Source organism: Danio rerio, chromosome 18 (genome assembly GCF_052040795.2).
Source record: "Danio rerio strain M-AB ecotype USA chromosome 18, GRCz13ab, whole genome shotgun sequence".
Lineage (NCBI taxonomy): Eukaryota > Metazoa > Chordata > Actinopteri > Cypriniformes > Danionidae > Danio > Danio rerio.
Genome location: NC_141038.1, coordinates 25883123 through 25905751, shown reverse-complemented (window position 1 = coordinate 25905751; position 22629 = coordinate 25883123). Strand labels below are relative to the sequence as shown.

At 34.6% G+C, this 22629-nt stretch overlaps 1 long non-coding RNA gene across 1 annotated transcript in view; it reads left to right on the top strand.

The window, feature by feature from the left end:
• Positions 1–6165, top strand: part of si:ch211-147m20.3 — an 89986-nt gene extending 83821 nt beyond the window's left edge. The window contains 2 exon segments of the long non-coding RNA NR_120393.1: positions 5406–6014; positions 6082–6165. This is a non-coding gene — a long non-coding RNA (si:ch211-147m20.3).
• The last annotated feature ends 16464 nt before the right edge of the window (positions 6166–22629 follow it).

The following is a 22629-nucleotide window of genomic DNA, read 5'->3' as shown; positions in this document are numbered from 1 at the left end:
ATTCAGGAGCTCCAGGGGGAGCATATGTAGTCTCTTCTAATCATTGGTCTCGCACTCCACAGAAGACATGGAGATGTCGGACTAAAAGACTGTGCGTGGAAGGTGTGTAGAGCTGTCATGGACATAACACCCTGTAATCCAGCCCTCACGCTGAGAGAGGCTTATGAGTCGAAGCAGAAAAGGGAAAATGGAGAGTCCTCTCCATCTCTGGCTTTGATTGACTTAAAAAAATAAATCAAACTAATTAAATTACACATATATTCCCCAGACTACTTGTACTGTACTACTACTACTACTACTACTATTAATAATAATACATAATATTAACAGTAAATGTGTCAGAAATTTTACAGATATTAAAGGCAAGAGCAGTAGGGTCCTGGCATGCATTGACATGTTATTAAACCCAATAAAAACTCATATTTATTAACAGTAACTTTAATAGTATTGCTGCTATAGACCATTTTGAGGAATGTAAACAATAACAATGGTCCTAATGTATTTCCTGATTTACATTTTTGTAATTTCCATAGCTTCCGAGAGTCCACAAAGGTCCATGTATTGATTATGTTATGATGCTGTTTTAATATGAAAATGTGACTGAATTGCCTCTTGTTACAGTTATGATATATGATAACAATCAGGAAATTTTCAAGGGCCTATGACCTGACCACATTGAAAGTTTGTTTGAGATATTTGTGTGTGTGTGTGTGTGTGTGTGTGTGTGTGTGTGTGTATTAGTATACCAACTACAACTAAACTACATTAACTGAGATTTTTTTTGTCTTTTTTTTATTTGATGGTGGATAAATTTGTAAGCATTGTATAGTAAGCAAGTGTATAAAAGAAAAAAAAATAAAAGTGAAATTGATGATCTGAAAATTTCCATTTCAGAGCAGCTTTTCAAAATATACAGAGTCATTTATTATTATGCTGAGTAAATTTTATAATTTTATATAATTATTTTAGAAATTATAATTATAATCAGTGTTGGGGGTAACACATTACAAATAACTTGTTACGTAATAATTTTACTTTTCTAAGTAACAAGTAAAGTAACCCAATACTTAAAATAAAATTAAATAATAATATTGAAGTAACATTTTGTAAAATATAATGCAAATTGCTAAATTAAAATGAACATAGGCACATTGAATCTCCGCAGTCAACGAGAGAATGTAGGAAGAGACCAAAAGGGAGATGGCAAAGCCTTACATTTCTGGGATGGAAATATTCTCATTATTTTGAACATGAAATAAAAGGAAAAGAAAATCATCTGAATGGACAGTAGTTTTACTTTTTTATAAGCCAGAAACTAGTAGAAAACATATTGCTTTAAACTTTCATTAATCTGTAAATACGCCATGTAGAGCTCTGAGGTGAGGAAGTTCTCAGAAGATAACATTGTCCTACATTCATTTTTGAATGTGTTTGTTTTTAAAGGTAAATGAAGGTTATACAATGTATTGTTCATTGCAGAGCTCCTCTATTAACAAAAAAAAAAAAAAAAAAAACCTGCAAGTTCAGTGGTTAACACTATCGACTCACAGCAAGAAGGTCATTGGTTTGAGCCCCAGCTGGGTCAGTTGCCATATCTCTGTGGAGTTTGCATTTCTCCCCGCGTGGGTTTCCTCTCTGTTCTATGGTTTCCCTCACAGTCCAAAGACATGTGATATAGTTGAATTTGAATAAACAAAATAATTCACTGTAGTGAATGTGTAAATGCGAGAGTGTATGGGTGTTTCCCAGTGCTGGGTTGCAGCTGGAAGGGCATCCGCTGCATAAAACATGCTGGATAATTTGGCGGTTCATTCTGCACTTACGACCCCAGATAAATAAAAGGACTAAGATGAAGGAAAATAAATGAATATACAGTATAATATTATAAATGTAATAATATTAATATTTGAACTGTAAAGTTGTTTACTTCATTTTTGTGCAACTTAAAGTTTTGGATGTTACCATGAACTTTTGTGTCATTCAAAACAACTTTGCAGTACAAAAAGCATAGCTGTGTTATAATATCAGACTTTTTAAAAACGGTTTATCTGCTGATCCAAAGAACTCCTTATACAAAACTCTCCGTTTTAAAAAGCCAGCAAGCAAAGCTCATTAAACGCTTCTAGAGCATGGCATCCAAAAATCAATGCCTGAACAGTATGTGTGGGCAAAATGACAAAGAGGCTAAACTGTGAGGTGACAATGACCCCTGTGTGGACTACTAGAGGGGGCGTTTGCTTTGACACAGGCCTACAGTAGAAAGACAATTGAGATAGCGAGAATAAAGAAGAGCAAGGAAAGATAGAGAAAGCTTGTGAAGGTCACAAAAAGGTAGAGAGACAGAGCAGAGATATTGCAGTGGAAGAGAGAAAGAGAGAGAGAATGTAGTCGGCCAGTGGCGGCATGTCAGAGGTGGGAGCAGTATTGTTATCTGCTGATCCCAGAACTTCCCGGAGGAGTGCTGGAGTCCACCCGTCTCACGTAGTGCAGTGTGCATAGGGACGACTCTGCCGGCTGACAGGAAAGCTCGATTAGCGTGCCACAAAGAGGCCGCCGCACAGGAACACTTCCCTCGGCCAGAGGGGCTGCGTCCGCATCGCACACACTCCAGGCCTCCTTCCTGCGGGGGTGACAAATGCACACACGGCAGTTCACCAAAGAGACGACGCCAGGGACGCATAAAAAGAGGGTGCGAGAGGTCAAACACGCAAACATTTACACTTGTTATGAAATGCAACAGGTTAATTTGCAGCTTTTGTGTGCGAATAGGAAAACTTTACTCTGTTGATGAATTTATACCACCTTGAAATCAACACTAGTCTGGAAAACTCTTTATATACAACATTGTTTTTCCATATTATGAAATAATTATTTTCCATTATCAATAATAATAATAATAATAATAAAAATTAGTCTATTAGTTAATGTTAAATAATGCATTTACTATCACAATCGAGCAATTAGTAATACTTTGATTACAGTATTTTTGTCATCTTTGTTAATGCTACACTGTAAAAACCCAACAGTCAACTATATCAAATGAAATGAGTGTAGTTAACTCAAAATTGACTAAATGTTAATTCTACTCATTTGGAAAGAGTTTTGAACTCTGTGTTAAGGGTAAAGAGTTAATTAAATACCACATAACTTCAACCTAAATGGAGTAAGTTGACATCACTCGAATAGTTTTTTTTTTTTTTTAACTCAAATGGTTTGTTGCAATCAGTTTCCTCAAACGATTTGAGTTGCCTTACCTTATTGGGTTTTCCAGTACTCAGTTGGTTTGAGTTCTCTTCATTTGTTGGGGTTTACTGTGCTCAAATTGCTTTATTTACACAAATGGATTAAGTTCACAGTACAGATTAGGATTAGTTTTTGAACTTACATGGTTTGCTGCAGTCGCTTTCCTCAAACGGTTTGAGTTACTTTTACTCTTTTGGGTTTTGCAGTGTAGTTAATGTTATTTTAGTCAAATAACCTTAGTTTGTTAGTTTATGTACTGTAACTCAAATTACATTAACTAATGTTTGAAAGAACAACATTGTATTTTAATAATGCATTAGTTAAACATTGTACAATGATTAATAAATTAATTGAAGATTATTCATAGAGTACATAATATTATTAAATACATTTGATTTGATTCATTTATTTCCAACAGAAAAATCATACCTAAAAGTTAATTAACAAAAACAAAAACAAAAAAAAAAACATTTTAACATGCTCGAAATGGAGTGGAATAAAGCACAAGCTTATTATTTTCCCCACCCCATTACTTCTTCTTTTACATGAGACATATAAGCTTTACATGAGCTATATTTTACCATTTTGGCATCTTTGACATACTGTATTATATGTTTGGTTCCATTTGTACATTTACATTTTATAATATAGACCCAATAATGCAAATAGTCTTTAATTGAAATTTTATCATGCCTTTCTCATATAATTCTTTTTCAAACACCTCTATTCATCATTATGTTCCTTTATTAATATCTATTTATACACATTTTTAAATCAATTAATATCCTGACATTGTTTGAGAATCTATTTTAGACTGTTCCATGATTTCACACCAAATAATTACATACACAAAGACATACAAAAACTTAAAGAAAATAAAGGATTTGAATACCCCACATTTTCTATCAGTCTAAGTACTTTTTTCTGCATTGTACATAAGGATTGTTACTCAGATTTTTATGTATCCCCCAAATTTCCAAACAATGACTTGTATATGGCAACATAAGTGTGTTATAAAATACATACATTGATTTATTGTACAGAATAAATCTTGCTTTCTACACTATTGCTACAGATTTTACTAATTTTGAAATCATATTATTTATTTGTGATTTCCAACTATTTTTAGGATCAAATACATCACCAAGCAACTTAATTTAATATACTCTTTCTCAGTTTTTAAATCTATATTATAACTACTTTTTAATTTCCCAAATAGCATAACCTTTGTTTTACTTGTATTTAATGACATTTTGTTTACGTCAAACCACAATTTCAATTCAATAATATTCGTTTTAATCAACTTAATAAGTTTTGGTAAATTATCCCCAGAACAAAAGATACTACTTATCATTCGCAAGTAAAATGAACTTATACAACTCTGATTTCTTACCCTAAACATTAATGTAAATTATAAAAAAAAATATATATATATATTAAACCTTAAACTGATCCTTGTGGTACATCACACATTTACTGTGGTACATCAATTTTCAGTAACTAATAAACCGTTATTTCAAATTGTTATCAATAATGTAATAATTCATTTATTCATTTTCTTTTTGGCTTAGTCCCTTTAAATGTAATATTAATAGTAGTAGTAGTAGTAATAATAATAATAATAATAATAACTATTATTGTTATTATTATTATGCAATAAATTACTGTAATTGATCAGTGTGCTCTGACCTTTACTGTGTCTTGCTGCAAAATACTATTGAACTTTTTGTTTTAACCAACGAAATGTGTGAGACTCACTTCAGGAGTTTTAGGACTAATGATTTTCTTAAAAAGAAGGAAGTTGGTTGATTTTTGAAGCTTGAGCCAGATTATCATGATAATGTGAGGCATATATCTTGAACTTCTCCATCTGCTTGAAGACACATGGGGTTGACCTAATTATAGCAAATGTGTGATGTTATGATTATGATTACATCAGTATTATGCAACTGCCAACATGTAACCACAAAACAATGTAAAAAGTTTATTTTTTTCACAAGAATTTAAAAATTGTTTGAAATAATTGACTGCTAGTCAAATATTTTCAAACTTTTTTTTTTTAAAGTTAACACTTGCTTTACTTAATGAGTTAAACTGATAGTGAAAAAAGCATAATGGTTTATGGATCTTCTGATTTATTTATTTATTTTTTATATTTACAGTGAAGCTGCTGTATGGGTCCACTGAACATCAAATATGGAAGAAACGTCTTTTTGCAACAGCATGGCTCCCTGTATGATGCATCTTGAAGAATGCTCAACAACCGTAAGAACAAAGAGAAACTGTGAGTGTGCATTGCTGCTAGTCTGTGTGCTTGTTGAAATGTCAATTATGATTTACTGCAGAGGTCATTTGAGGTGCATGTTTTGAAGGTACTGTGAGAGACTTTGTAAAGATTCTCATTATGTTTTTGATGCAACCTGATTTCATATGTTTTTTTTCCTGAGGTGAGTCTAGGTAAATTTTGTGGGTAAAATACAGCCATCAAAATATCAACCAAAAGCCATGCACTATGAAAATTATAATGGGGTTGAAAAGTTCTATTTTAAAGAATATTGATACAACCATTCATTATTAATAAAACAATTTATTATAGCAAATATAATGTCAAAAATACACTAAAACATCACATAAATTGTGCAAATTGTTTTTAAACCAGACCTACTGTACATGGGTTTCTACATATTTTTGAACAACAAAAATATATCTCAAACTTTTTGTAGGCTATTTACAGTAATTATTTTGTAATTATCATGATATATATATATATATATATATATATATATATATATATATATATATATATATATATATATATATATATATATATATATATATAAAGCTGATATGGAAAATGAGATACATTTTTAAAGAACACTTTATGACTTCATAAACACTATTGATATACAGAATGCATTTGCCCACAGTTTCTCTGCATGTTTCTTTGTGGTCATTGACATCAGACACTTCTGACACACACTTTTCTTTAAACTCTGCTAAAACGGTCACATTTTATTCGTCACATTTATCATTGCTCTGTGAAATTTTGTTGCTGACATCCTGTCATTTCAATCAGGAATTGTGCGTTCATGCATATTCGTCACACTGACCAACAGAAAAGCTGCTTGTTTTGAAAGTGACTCCTTAGAGTTGTGCTTTATGCTGTACAGCACATCACGATGCTTCTTACAATGAACAGTGAAACTTTTCTTTTTTGTTTTTCTTCCCTCTGAAATTTAGCTGCACCTTAATAAACCTTTTCACCCCATTTCCTAGGAGTCAGCACAAAGATTGTTTTATCCTGAACCAACTAGTTGGCTTAAAAAATGTCTTTATAATTAATCCATAAAGCCAAATACTTCACCTCTAGGTGAGTCCATTGGCAGTCCTCCAGGGAGTGAACTGAATATGTTTGGGCTGTCCTCGGCCCTGCGCGTGCTGCCTGTGATCACACAATGGATCCCGGCCGGGGAAGTGGGCTTGGGCCAGATGGGGAGAGAAAGATAGCAGAGGCGGGATGGGAGTTGGAGACCCGGTAAGCGGGGAATCTGGCAGCCCGTTAGGGGACTCTGTCCTGGAAGCCCATTGTTCGGGAAAGGAAAAACACAACAACAACAACAATATAAAAAGCAGTGACACTTCCCGAATCTTTTTATATGATCACGCAAAGAACAATCGGCCAGGCGGAGCGCGTTGTTACGGGGATATTGGAGGAAGCTTCCCCTCTGAGACACTAAATGATCTTTTCACACCTCTTTCGAAAAATCATGCAGGAAGAGAGGTGAAAACAATGTAATTTGCTGACTAAGAGCAAGTGTGTTCGGCTCATTTGTGAGATTACAATGGCCTTTAGCCTAGTTCAGATATGAACAAAGTTAAACTGGAAAATGGGGAATCCCGGATGGAATACATTTTGTACATGAATTAATGGATCATATATTTTGTATTAGTTACCACGAATTAGTTACATTTTACACACACATATATATACACTGCTTTTATCCTTCATCGCATAGATTCAACATGTTAGTGTAAATATTTCTCATAGATTTTGGTCCATATTGACATGATATCATCACACAGTTGCTACAGATATGTTGGCTGCACATTCATGGTGCAAATCTCCTGTTCTACCACATCCCAAAGGTGCTCTAATGGATTGAAATCTGGTGACTGTGGAGGTATGGCACATTATCCAGCTGAAAGTACCCATCAGAAGATGGGTACACTGTGGTAATAAAGGGATAGAAATGGTCAGCAACAATACTCAGGTAGGCTGTGGAATTGACGCGATGCTCAGTTGTTACTAATGGGCCCAAAGTTTGCCAAGAAAATATCCCCCACACTATTACTTCACCACCTGATGATGTTGCAGCAGAAATTAAGACTCATCAGACCAGGAAACAATTTACCAATCTTCTATTGTCCAATTTTGGTGAGCCTGTGCAAATTTTAGCCTCAGTTTCCTTTTCTTGGCTGAAAAGAGTGGCACCCAGTGTGGCCTTCTGCTGCTGTAGCCCATCTGCCTAAAGGTTGGATGTGTTGTGCATTCAGAGATGCTCTTCTTCATACCTTGGTTGTAAATAGTGGTTATTTGAGTTACCGTTGAAGTCAGAATTATTAGCCCCCCTTTAATTTTTTTTTTTCTTTTTTAAATATTTCCCAAATTATGTTTAAGAGATCAAGGATTTTTTTTACAGTATGTCTGATAATATATCTTCTTGAGAAAGCTTATTTTTTGGCTTGAATAAGAGCACTAAAAAAAATAAATGTAAAACCATTTTATCAATTGGACAAAAGGACAAAATTATTAGCCCCTTCAAGCTTATTTGTTTTTCAATTGTCTCTAGAACAAACCACCGTTATACAATAACTTGCCTAATTAACCTTGTTAAGCCTTTAAATGTCACTTTAAGCTGTATAGAAGTGTCTTGATAAATATCTAGTAAAATATTATTTACTGTCATCATGGAAAAGATAAAATAAATCAGTTATTAGAGATGAGTTATTAAAACTATTATGCTTATAAATGTGTTCGAAAAAATCTCTTCGTTAAACAGAAATAGGGGGAAAAATAAACAGAGGGCTAATAATTCAGGGGGGCTAATAATTCTGACTACAACTATATATATATAATAAATAGTTATAAATTCACCCATATAGTTCTAATTAAATCTCTTTAATTGGTTTGGCCTGCATCGCTAAAATCACAGCATGTGTTTATTTAAAAGTGACTATTTCTCCCATATAGGTCAAAAAGTCCCAAAACAAATTTAAAACTAAAAGTTCAATTCAGAGGTTTTGTCAAGAAAATTTAAGCCTATAACTGAATTTGTAACTTTTTTTTAAAGGTACTGCAATGAATTATTTAATTTTATTCTTTCTGAGTGGAACCCAGTGTAAATATATTCATGAAAGGGCATACTAGGTGAAATTCATATCTCAATAAATAAAAAAAAAATTTAAAAATTAATGTCAGATTGCACCAAAACTTCTGCTGTTTGCATTAACACACACAAAAAAACTAATGAAAAAGACAAAAAATGTCCCATAAGAATGCAAAGGGTTTAACATTCGACCTGAAAGCCATAGTCCTCAGTTTGTTTGGATGTCGACCCTCACATCAGAGGACACTTGATCGTCCACATCCTCTGTTACAAATTTGTGGCGAGGAGATATTTAAGACCTCCAGACCACACAAGTTGCATTAAAATACCATAGTTTCTCAGATAGGTCTTGAAATAAGATCATCCTCTTTAGATGACAGAGATTAGGATGTGCACGATGGAGAGAGAGAGAGGGTCTTTGTCTCTCCATCTCTCCCTCACTCGTTCTCTTTCTTCAAACTGAGAATGCTTATCCTGCCCGGTTGTAGATTTCAGTAACCTTGAGGTCGAGCGCTTGGTATACCTCCAAATCATGCTGTTAGCTGGAGTGTAAAATCTTCTCTGGGGAGGGATGTATGAAGAGATAAGTGTCCTGTGGTGTGATGTAGTAATATTTGGCCCCGGAGCTGTAGATGAGACGTGGCCATTTCCACCATGTTCCTCTCTCTGGGCCAGATGTGAAACCATGGGTTGATTAAAGTGTGACTCTGTCTGGATCAGTCGCCAAGGGGAAATACAGTGTTTATGAAGGATCTCTGCAGTGTGTTTGGGCTGATGCGATTGTTTGTGGTAATGCTTTGCTTTGGAGTGGCTTGACAAGAATCAATGTGTGACACTGCAGGGAAAAGGGAGGCATTGGTGAGGAAGATAAGGTGAAATTTAGTTGTACAGATTACAGTCTCAATCTGCACAAAGTAACATGACAAAATGGCAAGTTGGCTGTTTACATACTGAAGATATATTTTAGCATTTTGTTTTTTTCAAGTGGGACAGATACGTAGGTGAGTGGATCTAACATTCATACTTGATGAATAGATGTTTCCATTTTTTTACAAAAGTTAACACACCTCATATATACATGTTAATACGTAATAAATTATATATAAATGTATAAACACTCACATATATGGATGCATGCATACATGTATACATATATACACTGTACATAAAACGCATAAATAAGTAATCTCATTTTTGCAAAGGGATCAAAAATGACAATCAAATCAAAGAGTAAGTTATCAAAAGTGATAGTAAGCAGTTTACCTTCATTAAAAACGATAAACTAATGAATAAATAGACAATACTGCCCATTGAATTGATGAAAGATTCCTGAAAAATTAAACTTGTAATGTTTTTAAACAAAAAATCACAATTTTATTTTCAAGAATAATAATATTCAAATGAATTGCTTGCGTATAAGGCCCCGTCCACTAGGCCGATATCTCATGAAATCTATTTTTTTTCGCTGTACAGTATATTGCACCACATTATAATTGCGATAAACGATACCAAAACAAGACCATTTTATGCCACTGATTCTATCTATCTATCTATCTATCTATCTATCTATCTATCTATCTATCTATCTATCTATCTATCTATCTATCTATCTATCTATCTATCTATCTATCTATCTATCTATCTATCTATCTATCTATCTATATATATATATATATATATATATATATATATATATATATATATATATATATATATATATATATATATATATGTATATGGCAGTGGTCACCAAACTTGTTCCTGGAGGGCCGGTGTCCTGAAGATTTTAGCTTCAACCCTAATCAAACACACCTGAACAAGCTAATCAAGGTCTACTTGAAATATCCAGGCAGGTGTGTTGTGGTAAGTTGGAGCTAAATCCTGCAGGGACACCGGCCCTCCAGGACCGAGATTGGTGACCCCTGATATATGGGGAGGTCCCCCCAGAAATATGTAAAGCACTTTGAGTGTCCAGAAAAGCACTATATAAACCTAAAAAAATTAAATAAAAATAATAATAATAATAATAATAATTATTATTATTATTATTATTATTATTATTATTATTATTATTATTATTATTAAATGTACAGTAGTAATTTGTAGTAAATACTGTAGTAAGTTTTGTTTAATCATACTGACACTGACAGCTCCAATAGAGCCAGAAAAGTTGCGCAATCAGCTAAAATGTTGCTATAATTGTTTTTTATTTACAGTATGGGCGATATGGCCACTTTATTAGGTACAACTTACTAGTGCCGATTGGACCTCCTTTTACCTTCAGAACTGCCTTAATCCTTCGTACTGTAGCATAGATTCAACAAAGTACTGGAAATATTCTTTACAGATTTTGGTCCATAATGACATGATAGCCTCGTAAAGTTGCTGCAGATTTGTTGGCTGCGCATCAATGATGCTAATCTTCTCTTTCACCACATTCCAAAGGTGCACTATTGGATTGAGATTTGCTGACTGTGGAAGCCATTTGAGTTCAGTGAACTCATTGTCATGTTCAAGAAAACAGTCTTGAGATATTTCACTCTTTGACATTACGCAGACTTATCAGACCAGGCAACGTTTGTCCATTGTTATTTTGTCCAACTTTTAACGTGTTGTGTGTTCAGAGATGGTCTTCTGCATACCTCACTTGTTATGAGTGGTTATTTGAATTACTGTTGCCTTTCTATCAGCTGGAACCAGTCTGGCCATTCTCATCTGACCTCTGGCATCAACAAGGCATCTGCGCCCACAGAACTGAGATATTTCCCTTTTTCTGACCATTCATCAAAAGATGGTTGTGCGTGAAAATTCCAGTAGATAAGCAGTTTCTGAAATACTCAGACAAGTCTGTCTGGCACCAAGAGCCATGCCATCTGCCTCATTCTGATGCTCACTTTGAACTGCAGCAGATCGTCTTGACCATGTCTACCTACCTAAATGCATTGAGTTGCTGTCATGTGATTGTCTGATTAGAAATTTGTGTTAATAAACAGTTGGACAGGTGTACCTAATAAAGTGGCCGGTGAGTGTACATTGCATCACCCAAAATGATTAAGGTCATGTCCATGAGTCGTGTGTTAAGTCGAGATATTGATTATTGTGACAGGCCTATTGTCCAAACGAACAATGGTATTTTAATAAGTGCATTTTTGTTTTTTTTATGCAATTGCCCATTTGTCCACTTAAAAAGCAGTACCTGGTAACAGAAACCAAAACTTTATGAAAACACGATGACAGTAAAAAGTTTTCAAAGCTCTGGTTACAGTGTGGTTGTGTGGCCACTTAAGAGTTGTTGCCTCATGATGTCAGCATGTATGCTGTTTTGTCCTTTCTGACTGCCCAACACGGCTAGATTCACTCCAAATTCAAAATATGCGATTGAGATGAATGTTGTGTTTATTGCAAACATGTTGCACATTCTGCACCTTTTGCACCAGAGGATGGTAATTCACCCTTTTCTCACATTTGCATGCACTTATATCCAATTTACTTAACTCTGCATTTGATGTGAACCCAGCATACAAGGCTGCCTGGTTGTCATCTCTCTCATCTCAAGGCTGCCTGTTACTTCTCTTATCATGCATCATAGTGTGTTTTCATGTGGTTTGAGATTATTAATATTATTTTTTTATTAGGTAGGGAAAATTGTTTATAAAAATATTCATGTACGTGTGAGCAAGGGATTTGGGGAAATGTAAAAATGGTTTGTGAAAATTTACTTTACCATTAAAGCAGTAGTCACCATCAATTCTAAGCCCAAGATACCTGACCTTAAATTTGCTTAAAGGCAAGATTTACCCATAAAAAAAAAACTATATGAAAAAAATAAAGTAAACATTTTGTCTTAAACTCAAGACCTTTTTAAGTTAGGAATTTGTAAATATGTTCTTGTTTAAACAACATTTAAATAACAGTAAAATGATTTTCAGTAATACTTCTGCAGTTACTACTGTACACTATCATTTTGCCAACTGTAAAAATTCTGATTGATTGATTGATTTTGATGGATTGATTGATTGATTGATTGGTTGATTACAGCACTAGTTAATTTTAAGAGACGTCTTTCAAAAACCTAAGACTTATTAATATGTTCATTATTTTTTTAAAGTGTGTTTTGTTATCTCTTTGGACATCGCAGCTGAGAACAGCTCTTGAATAAAACACAAGTAACACAGCAACAGGTTGCACCACTTTCATTTCACTTTAAATATTTATCAAGAAGAAGATGCTCTGTTACTGCATGGACACGACCCCAAGCGTTCCTTCCATCATAACTCATTTAACTAACCGAAATCTGTCAAACAAGACCTGCCAAGTATTTTTATTTAGCCTGTTTGCATGTTTTCTTAAACATTCCGTTGAAGCACGCCGACCTCCTGTTGACCTTGTTGAAGAAGCGAACTATTCATGTTGCCTCTTCACCAAAGGTATGATAAATAAATATGCATCAGAGACTTGTAATATCTGACATGCTTTTTTGTTTGTTTGTGCAAATGCATTTAGTTTTCCCCTGGAGTGCTCTTAAAAAAATGCTTCAACACAGTCTGGCAGGTCATTGTGATCTCTCTTTTTACCAGGCGAAACATGACGTAATGGCTTGGCAGCGCATGCTAATCCCTCTATTGGAGATCAGTTGGACTTCTCCCAGTCGGAAAGCACTATGTATAAAAGCTAGCAAGAGCCAAGCACAAAGCATGCAGCCCAGCAGGTGAGGTGAGAAAGGTAGCAAAACACAACGGCAGGTGTCGTATGACGGTTCGTAATACACTCCGACAAACAGTCTTTCCGGAGCTCGCCCGTCTCTCATTCGCTCGCTCTCATCTCTCTCTCGGGTTCATGGGGTGATGTGTGTTTTTACATTGGGGAAGAAAGAGAGGGCTTTTTTGTTGTCTGGCTGAACTTTGGGATTTCAGCTCTGGCAGAGTTCAGCTGGGTGTTAGGTCAAGCCGCTTTCACTGCGCCTCGCTTTTTGAAAGGCAGGTTCATATAACGCCAACTCATGGCTGGGTTGCGGAAATGCTAGATTAATGAAGTCGATTGTGGAGGACCCTTTGGCCCCGCAAAGCTGGTGGCCCTCTGAAATCTCAATGAGCCTACTGACACCCAAAACAAGACCCTTTTTTTGTGTGTGGGCATCAGGGGGGAGCAGAGTCATGCGGAGATTGATTCAGAACATTTTTACGTTACGCGCAGCACGATGAATAGAGATACTTTTTCATGCGATGAAGTCACTGAACTGAATCGAACCCTCCAAACCCCGGCTATCTGAAGGACATTATCTGCATCCTTTGATTCGAGAGGGTTTTTCAGAGCTGCCTGTTAGCAGCACTTTGCAACAAACAAACATTATTTACTCAGCTCCTGCCAGTGCTGTTTGAAATGGGATGAATAACCTGCGTGTGTTTTCTCATCCAGTATGCATCAATCCCAGGAACTCCGGCTAATCCTGTGGAAGGGATTTTAGCGCTGTTTTTTTCACTGCCTGTCATTATAGTACGATCATGCTAAAAAATAAAAACAAAGGCTTGAAAAATAAAAATAAAAACTGTGTTGTGGCAAATGGTGAGGCTATTAGTTTAACTGCACTTCTCAGTAGTAAACAGTTAGCTTTGCTAGTTATTAAATTGTGGCCTTTTGTGTGTGCAAAGCTATTAGTTTTGCTATGTTTCTCGGTAGTGAGGTTTATGTTGACTATTTTTTAGCTTTATTTCTCCTGGTATTTTGGCAATCAAGTGGAGTGTGTGTTTTCTATCATCTTATGAAAATCAGAGCTAGTAATGTGCTGTTTGCAAATTAAGTATGTGAGTCTGTGTTTTTTCTCTCATACAGGGCATCCGGAAAGTATTCATATCGCTTCACTTTTTCCATATATATATATATATATATATGTATATATATATATATATATATATATATATATATATATATTTTTTTTTTTATGTTACAGCCTTATTCCAAAATGGATTACATTAATTTATTTCCTCACAATTCTACACACAATATCACATAATGACAGTGTGAAAAAAATATATTTTTTTAAATTGTTGCGAATTTATCAAAAAAAAATAAAAAACCTGAAAAACTACATGTGCATAAGTATTCACAGCCTTTGCTCAATACTTTGCAGCAATTTGCAGCAATTACAGCCTCAAGTCTTTTTGAATATGATGCCACAAGCATGACACACCTGTCTTTGGGAATTTTTGCCCATTCCTCTTTGTAGTACCTTTCAAGCTCTCTCAGGTTGATGGGAAGCAATGGTTTACAGTCATTTTCAGATCTTTTCATGGATGTTCAATAGGATTTAGGTCTGGGCCCTGGCTGGGTGTCTTCATTGATATTTTAGCAGTGTGTTTTGGGTCATTGTCCTGCTGGAAGATGAACTGTCACTTCAGTCTGAAGTCAAGAGCATTCTGAAATCATTCTGATTTTTTCATTCAAGATCTCTCTGTACATTGCTGCATTCATATTTCCCTCTATTCTGACAAGTCTTCCAGTTCCTGCTGCTGAAAAACATCCCCATTGCATGATGCTGTCTCAGACCAGAGAATTTTGTATCTTATGGTCTAAGAGTCCTTCAAATGCCTTTTGGTAAATTCCAGACAGGGAGTGGCTACTGTCTGGCCCCTCTACCATACAGGCCTGATTGGTGGATTGCTGCACAGATGGTTATCCTTCTGTACGGTTCTCTTCCACAGAAGAACGCTGGAGCTCAGACAGAGTGACCATCGGGTTATTGATCACCTGCTTGACTAAGGTCCTTCTCCCCCAAACACTCAGCTTATATGGCTGGCCAGCTCTAGGAACAGTTCTGGTGGTTCCGAACATCCTCCACTTACAGATGATGGACACCACGGTGCTCAATGGAACTTTCAGAGCAGCAGAAATTTTACTGTATTCTTCCTTAGCCTTGTGCCTCGAGACAATCCTACCTCGGAGGTCTACAGGCAATAAGGCTGCTCGATTTTGGGGAAAAATCATAATTACAATTATGACCAAAATAATTGTGATCACGATTATCAGTTGAAATCAAAATTATTTGCGCTCCTGAGAATTTTTTTAAAACATATTTCCCAAATCATGTTTAACAGAGCAAGGAATTTAAACAGTATTTCCTATAATATTTTTTTTTCTTCTGGAGAAAGGCTTATTTGTTGTTGTTTATTTTTATTTTTTTATTTTTTTCAGCTAGAATAAAAGCAGTTTTTAATATTTTAAAACCCATTTTAAGGTCAATATTATTAGCCTCCTTAAGCAATAAATATTTTTGATTGTCTGCAGAAGAATCTACTGTTATACAATGACTTGCCTAATTACCCTAATTAAGTCTTTGAATCGTACTTTGAATCTGATTGCTTGTATTTTGAAAATAGTCTAATATTATGTGCTGTCATCATAGCAAAGATGAAAGAAATTAGTTATTAGAAATGGGTTATTAAAATTATTATGTTCAGAAATAAGCTGAAAAAATCTTTCCATGAAACAGAAATTGGTGAGGAAAAGGGTTGCTAATATTCAGGAGGGCTAATAATTATGACTTTAACTGCATATATACAGTTATTTTCCACCCTGCAAAGGAAAGAGAAATAAATATAATAGAATAAAAATATTAAACAAACTGTGCTTTTAGCATCTTCACTGTAAGAAAAACACTCAAAAACAGTCAAAAGCACTAAGGGATTTTCTTGTTTTGTTGTTTGATTAATGATAAAAACAGGCGGCAGCAGGAACATTGCGCACTTTCGATTTAATGGTTTCTCTTTCACGTGTCTTTTGATTCTCAACTCTAATGTTTATTACACAAATGAGGGTTAATATGAATAATCACTAAACACCGTGTTTTGACACCTGTTTGAACATTAAAGCGCTCACATTAAGATGACTTTAGATGTGTGCGCTGACTGCGCTCTGCTCGTCTCAGTGTGCGAATGAGACTGAATGCTGACCGCATGCTTATGTGTGTGCGCACCGCACGTAAACACACACATAATCATGCGCCCTTTCGCGCTGCTAAGTTAATAATCGTTTATCTCGATTAATGGTTTTTCATGATCGTTAGCAGCTAAAATTGGATTTTTAATTAATTGCACAGCCCTAACAGGCAATTCCTTTGTCTTCATGCTTGGTTTGTGCTTTGACATGCACTGTCAACCCTGGGACTTTATATAGACAGGCGTATACATTTTTTAAAATCATGTGCAATCAATTGAAATTACCACAGGTGAACTGCAATTAAGCTGCTGAAAGAACTCAAAAATGATCAGTGGAAACAGAATGTACCCGGTCTTCAAGTTAGAGCTTCACGGCAAAGTGAATACTTATGTACGTGTGATTTTTTTTTTTTTTTTTTCAGGTTTTTTTATTTTTTATAAATTTAAAAACAATTAAAAAATAATCTTGTTCACATTGTTATTATGGGGTATTGTGTGTATAATTTTGAGGAAATAAATGAATTTAATCCATTTTGAAATAAGGCTGTAACATAAAAAAGTAAAGCGCTATGAATGCTTTCCGGATGCAGTGTAAATACCTCACAGGTGTTCTGTTTTTTTTTTTTTTTGCAATCAAATCAGTGTTATTTTAGCATCTTTGATACTAAATACTGATTTACTAAAATCTATTTTTGATTTAATTTTACATTTACAGAAAAGTATTAGCAGTTGTGTTGTGTTTGTATCAAATTGATTTCTATTTTGGTATGCTAAACATCTCTATGGTGTGCCATCTACCATCATTACATTTGATCAGTGAGGTTTTCCTTGCTAGTAGCATTTTGTTGTTATGTCCATGCCAAAAACTCATTTACACACTTTTTTACTTTTATTTTTTTACATTTTGGATGAATATTTCATCTTGATTCAGGCTAATAGGAATGCATGTTCAAAGTAAAGTGATTTTTTTTTTCTGGATTTTATTGATCTTATCTAGAACTGTATGCAGGTTAGTGGCCGTATACTTTCCTGGCTGCTTGAATAGCACTGAGGAAGGCTATTATTTGTTTTAATTTGATTTCATTTTTTGTGACATGAAAATGCACCCTTAGTGCATCCATTAAAGATCCACACTGCTACACACACACACACATACACACACAAACACAAAGAAGGAAGGCCATGATAACAGCTGTCTTTTATTCTGTGCCGAACAGGATCTAACACCACAGGAGTGAATCTGGGTCAGAATACTTGGGAGGCATGAATATCAAATGGAGTTCTGAAACTGGTGAATTAATATGTCTTTCACTGGTGACATTTTCTGCTGGCATATGGCAGCGAGCTCATGGGAGAGCAGGGCCTTTTTGATGAATATTTTTGAGTCCAAAACTAAAGGACGGTTCTGGGCATATGTCGCCGTCTGTTTTTTGCCTTGTGAAATGATAATGCAGCAGTCGCGCTTCATCTGGATGTAGCAGAGGAAACAGTCCAGCTAGTCATTAACCCTTGTTGTGCAAAGTGAGGGAGCTGTAGAGACTTATGACGATCTCTTTGTTTGTGTGTGTCTCAATTTTGCTTATATTTTTATATACAGTTGAAGTCAGAATTATTAGCCCCCCTGTTTATTTTATTCCACCAATTTCTGTTTAACTGAGAGTTTTTTTCCAACACATTTCTAAACATAACAGTTTTAATAACTTATTTCTAATAACTGATTTATTTTAACTTTGTGAAAATGACAGTAAAAAATATTTTACCAGCTATTTTTCAAAGCACTTCTATGCAGCTCAAAGTGACATTTAAAGCCTTTACTAGGTTAATTAGGTTAACTAGGCAAGTTAGGGTAATAAGGCAAGTTATTGTATAGTGATGGTTTGTTTTGTAGACTATCGAAAAATATAGCTTAAAATATAGCTAATAATTTTGACCCTAAAATAGTTTTTAAAAAATTAAAAACTGCTTATATTCTAGCCGAAATAAGACTTTCTCCAGAAGAAAAAATATTATCAAACATACTGAAAAATTTTCTTGCTCTGTTAAACATCATTTGGGGAAAAAAAAAAAATCCAAGGAGGCCTAATAAATTTTGACTTCAACTATATGCAAGCAAATATGATTTGTACACTGTAGTCAAATATTTGTATTTTCTGAAGAAAAAGAAAGTCATTTGAAGTTAATTTGTTCACCCACTTAGACAAAAAAAGATGATCTAGCTAACCAATTTTTTTTATGCTTACGTTTCATATAGCTGTATGCTTTACATTTGTCTAAGTTAACACCACCCTTCAAACGTTTGCTTTATTCGTAAGAAATAAAAATAAAAATCTCAATTGACTTTGAAAATGCATTTAGACACAAATTTCAGTTCCACATTCTTCTTGCTGCATGTGCTCAAATTTAATTAAAAAATAATAATACATTTAGCCCTTAAAAATATGAGGTATGCGAGTTGTCACTGTGGTGTTACCTTTTCAAAAGTTACACATTTGTACTTAAAAGGTCCATATTGGTACCTCAAAGGTGGACTGGCCATCTGGCAGACCAGGCAGTTTCCTGCTGGGCTGACTTTTTTTTTTGGTACCAGGCTGATCATCTTCTTATGATCTGATCGGCCCATGAAACGCTTAGCAGCCTATCAATTTTTTCTGCCTAATGAATTTACAGTGTTGTTATTTGTGGCACTCTAAAAGTCAGATGTTTTTTTTTTTGTTTTTTTTTCTCTAGATCAGACTGGCCCATGTGACATAATCTGCCATCCATTGATTCTTTTCTGTATTGGCATTTATTGACCCAATCACAAACAGCGTGCAGGCATTTGCCTGTGGTATCATGTAATTTTGTTTTTGATTGTCAGCATGATGTAGGCCTATAGTTATTATAATATTTGTACAATATTGTAATAATATTTATACATGATCAAACTAGTGTGCAACTTAGGCAAAACTAATATATATATATATATATATATATATATATATATATATATATATATATATATATATATATATATATATATATATATATATTAGCGCTGTCAAAATTAGTGCGTTAACGCATGCGATTAATTTTAAATAATTAACGTGTAAAAAAAAAATTTACGCAATTAATGCAATTGCAGGTTTGTTTTTACTTCCTGTTGTGGTGGACGTGTGTTTAACATCCAAGAAATATGTATAAGACCAAGGAAGCACTTTTTGAAGGCAAGTTTCAGTATAAAACAATTAGTCGCATCACAGGTTATCCAAAGTTTTATGCAATTTCGGGTGTTTCATTTTTAACTTTCGACTTCTGTTGTAAGTTGATACCGCATGGCGAACAGAAAGAAAATCCTCCGCATTTCGTGACTTGGTGTTCCTTTAAGGTAATAAAATCACTGCTTAGGGTACACGGTAGAATTTTAATAAGAGTATTATCTTAATCATATTAAAATCGGAGTATTGGTGTCTTATGTGTATGTACTCAGAAAGTCGTGGATGAATGTAAAGGCGGATTAAGCTAAATTGTTTCTACTCTATAACTAATGTTCTCTACTCGCAGCAATAAAACTTTACAACGAGTGCAACAGTTTGTATTCTATAGTTTATTATTATAATTTTTCATTTTCCATATCTGCAATTCCTGTATTTTGGCATTTTTTGCAGTCCACTTAGAATCCAACATGGAAATCAATGTTTTCTTTATTGGCATTGATTGTTTTTAAATTTAAATGGCATTAACATGCCTGTGTTTTAATTTATTTGATAAATATGGCTATCAAGCCAGGATCTTGATGGTTTATTGTGGGTATGTTGTTTACATGAAGAAATCTGTGTTACAAGTTAAACAAAAAATCTATTAAACAATTATATTTTGAATTTTAATTCTAATAAACAATTATATTTTGAATTTAAATAGTTTTTTGTCTTGCGTTTACATTCATTTTACATTTGAATAGCCAAAATTACAAGTTTCAGTATTTTAAATGCGATTAATCGTGTTTTTTTTTTTAAAGGTGCGATTAATTAGTTAATTTTTTTTTTATAAATTGACAGCACTAATATATATATATATATATATATATATATATATATATATATATATATATATATATATATATATATATATATATATTAAGGGTGGAGCCGAACCCGAATACGGTATTCGGAAAGGCACGAATAGCGTGTTTTTACGAATACTTATTTCGAACAAATACTTGAAAAATTATTTGTATTCGGGAGCAAGAAAAGCATTATATCAAAAAGCAGCGTTTCCTCCTGAGACCACAGTGCGTGAGTGAGAGAGAGAGAGAGAGAGAGAGAGACGGAGGGCGGGGCGGAGGTAAAAGGTCTCTGGCACACGCTTCTCCACAGCAGCAGACAGAGAAGGCTCGGCTGAGCGAAAAAAATACTTCTCTGCATCACTATTTTGTACCTTAATTGGGTTCCAGATGCAGTTTATAAACTTGTAGCGGAGTTTGTTCGGGATTTTCCATTACGCTGCATTTCTGAAGTTTGCAATCGGGTGCTCTCTGTTTACGCAACGTTAGCTCTGTCAGCGCGGTAATTTAGACAATAGACTGTTGACAGAGTAACGTTAACGTTCGTTTATAAAGGTTAAAACGATGCTTTTGCAGTTGTGTCGAATAGTATGCACTTATGGGAGTTATATGGTACGTCTACATTACTGTCTTTTGCAGACAGCAAGATATATGCTATAGGCTAGTTAACCTTAGCATAGCTTCCCGTCACTTTTTATTAACTTGAAACTCCTCAAATACATTTGGGCACCATGAAAAAGAGTGAGACTGCTGCTGAGCCATTTCTTAGTCCTCCACCAGTAAAAAAAAATAAAACTTCATGTTCTTTGTGGAAGCATTTTACAGTCAGTGGTGCTGCAGATAAAACAAAGTGATACTGTATAATGTGTGCAAAAGTGAAATCAGCAGAGGCAGAGATATTAAACATCTGTCAACATCTTCTATGCATAATCATTCATTTTCTTTTCGGCTTAGTCCCTTTATCAATCTGGGGTTGCCACGGTGGAATGAACCACCAATTTATCCAGCATATGTTTTAAGCAGTGGCTGCCCTTCCAGCTGCTACCCAGCACTAGGAAACATCCATACACTCTCTTTCGCACACATATAATAGGGACAATTTAGCTTACCCAATTCACCTATATTGCATGTATTTGGACTGTGGGGGAAACCGGAGCACCCGGAGGAAACCCACGCCAACATGGGTAGAACCCAGTCGAGGCTCGAACCAGCAACCTTCTTGCTGTGAGGCGACAGTACTACTCACTGTGCCACCGCGCAACCTTCTATGTAATGTATTATCACATGCACTAAAAGCATCCTCTCCTGATACTGTCTGTGAACCCCCCACAAGCATCAATCCCCTCAATCAGCACAGCTATGTTCTGCTAAATCCTCCACAAGCACCAAACCATCAACACAGCCACATTCTGCCAGATGACAATAGCAGGGCTGTATCTTTTAGTATTATATAGAATACTTTTGTTCTGCCAGATCTCCCAGGCAGGGTTTTATTTAGATTTATTTAGTTAATTTTAGTTTTTGGAATTCTGTGCATTGGAAAAAAGTTCTTTCAGAAGAAGAACAGTTTTTTTAAATATTATTTGTTTTTATTCTGTCTATTCAGTGTCCTTCAACAAGAACGGTGGTGGTGGGGGTTCATAATATTCACAACGGTATTTTATTAGTTGTTGGTTTAACCATGGATGAGATAATGGCTTCTATGTTATTTTCTTTTCAATGACGTTTCTTATCACATGTTCAAAAACAACAACCAATATTGCATGTCTATAATTTATATAATGGGTATAATTAAACAATACTTTTACTATAACGTAAATTAGAAGTGTAATAGAAAAAATATATATTTTTGCGCCATTTTGAATTTTACTCGAATACAAATACAAATACAAATACTTTTCCCCCTCAACAAATACAAATACAAATACAAATACCGGCTGCTCCGCACATCCCTAATATATATATATATATATATATATATATATATATATATATATATATATATATATATATATATATATATATATAT